Genomic DNA, 2,730 nt, shown 5'->3' with positions numbered 1-2,730 from the left:
CCCACTTTTTAAAGATTATTTACTTGTTTGAGTGAGACTGGGAGAGAGAACATAAGGAAGGAGGAGGGGTAGAGGAAGAAGCAGATGCCCTACCAACTAGGGAGCCCAACGCCAGGCTCGATCCCAGGACTCTGGGGCCATGACCTGAGCTGAAGGCAAACGCTTAACCACCCAGTTACTGTTTTCAGCTGTTCTGATATGCATGTTCTGAACTTTACATGGCACTTGATTCTTATGCCCAATTGTATTTTATTAAGCTTTCCTGATGAGCATTCTAATTGATCTACAAACTCGCATCTTTTCTGAAATCAAGATTCATTACATCAAGTTGTGAGGTGAAGCTGTCTCACGATCCTCCCTCTTAAAAAAAAATTAAGAAATACAAGGAAAAAAATCATAAAATAGAGAAAGGAGCATGAAGTAGGGGGAACATTATTTGTAGTTTGTTTTCCTTAACTCCAAAAGAGTGGGTTTGTGAGCTATGCTTGGTGCCTAGAGCAAATACTTTGCAATTTTACTTGTGATCATTGCTTAAAGTCTGTGAAATTTAGATACACCGTGACTTAACCAGTAGGAGCCAGAGTGAAAACACAGCCGACGGCTTTCCTGTCTTTCTGGGAAAGGAAGCTAACTGGCTGTGACTCCAATTAAGTAGCCTCTGGTGCTCAGTTGACTTCTTTCTTGTTGGAGAACACAGGTAATAAAAACTAGTAACGTTACAGCTTGCACAAATATTGAAGACAAGTCCGTACGACTTTGTTTAATAGAACAAAAACTGAGACTCGGAGGTGCTGAACAATTGGTGGAAGATTACTTAGAAAATAATTAGAGAACCACTGGAAAATAATCAAAATTATCAACCTTGTTCTAATGCTCTTCTCATGTGGCTGTGACACAAAGTTAGGATAGATTGCATTATCAATAATAATCATAATAGTCATAATAATAATAATAATAATAGCTCCCACTCAGGAATTGCTTACTGGGCCAGATTTTGTCCACTGCTTAACTTATTTATGTTTCTTTAAGGATTCTGTAAGACAGATAGGATTATTGCCTTTTGACCGAGACAAACCTTGAGTTGTATAGAGATTAACGAATGATTTGTCCAAATACCCAGAGCTAGAAACTTTTAGAAGACAGAATAAGAGTGGATCTGTTTCATTTCAAAGGAAGATATTGAATTCATATGAAACCTATCAAGTCACTACTGTGTGGCATTTTATGGAGACAGACTTTGTTGTGGACATTTTATTTCATGTCTAAGAATTCCAGCTTCCATTATCTTGTGATTTTTACCCACATACAGAAAACATGTATTAATATATTCTCGCTTTCAACCTGTTGATTAAATATTAATGAAAACTTCCCCCTCCAGCTAATGTGTTAAGTCTTCACGTACATATATTCTCTATGACACTTGGATATTGATAAATCATGTCCTTCCCATTGGTAAATGTAGCAACCCTTCAAAAATCAATTGAAACACACCGGTTGAAGCACTTGGTGTGTATTCATCCAGAAGATGGTCGTGGAGTGACTATTAGATTCCAGCTCTGGACTCTGCAGTGTGGACGGAAAGTCTGCTGGGATGTAAGCATAGCGTAGCCAGCACCAGCACCATGTGCTTCCATGAGCAAGTGGGCAGTTTCTGGAGGAGCAGAAGGGCACCCAGGTGTGGATTGGGTTGACTTTCCAGCATGTCGCTGGTTCGTAAAAATGATTCAATTTATGAGTACACGTGGAGACTTCACCTTGTCATTGGCCACCAGAAGTTATGACAAATTGTTGTGGATGGCTGCTTGCAGCCTGATGCCAATCCTCAGAAGGTGAGGTGGATCCCCTGGCTGTCAATTCAAGTTGCCCTGAGGGTGCTCAGCAACACGCTCTGTTCTTTCTCGTCACCCCACGAAGCTTCAGGATCATTGCCCGTTGCAGGATTGAAGGCGTCTTGGATGCAACTATCTGCGGACTTTTCTCATGTTTGCCTTGGACGTTGTTTGAAAACCACATAAGACCATGACTTCCCCTAGGTACGAATAAAGGATGCTATTACGCCCCTTATTTTAAGGTAAATACATCACGGTGAATAGTTACCTTAATGCACACACCAATTCATGGGGGATTTCCTCGAATTCTATGCATACACATTTTTTTTTAATTTTTATTTATTTATGATAGTCACAGAGAGAGAGAGAGAGGCAGAGACACAGGCAGAGGGAGAAGCAGGCTCCATGCACCGGGAGCCTGATGTGGGATTTGATCCCCGGTCTCCAGGATCACGCCCTGGGCCAAAGGCAGGCGCCAAACCGCTGTGCCACCCAGGGATCCCTGCATACACATTTGTAAGTGAAAGCCACCCCCATTTTTTTTTCTGGATGTGACAGCTTCATTCTGTTGACAAAGGGAGTTTAAAAGCATTCAATTTTATATAGTTTTAGAGTGAATGTAGACAAATTAACATTAAATGCATCATGTACTTACAGTCAAAGAGATCAGCGTGGACTTTGACAGCAGCTTGAGGTTAGATTGGGTGTGAAACACAGTGGAGGAAACAGCCCTTAAAGAGGGTTGATGGAACCAAGAGGAACATAGTGACCTTGTGTTTGTGAAATTCTCTGCTCAGGCCGCACAGCAAACAGCACTGGGGATATGCTGCACACGGCCCAAGACTCTTGTAGGCAAAGAGGGCTCAGAGCTGCCACGAAATTCAGCTGTTCTGGGGGCACC

The sequence above is a fragment of the Canis lupus genome, chromosome X (genome assembly GCF_048164855.1).
Source record: "Canis lupus baileyi chromosome X, mCanLup2.hap1, whole genome shotgun sequence".
Lineage (NCBI taxonomy): Eukaryota > Metazoa > Chordata > Mammalia > Carnivora > Canidae > Canis > Canis lupus.
This window is presented reverse-complemented; position numbering follows the sequence as displayed.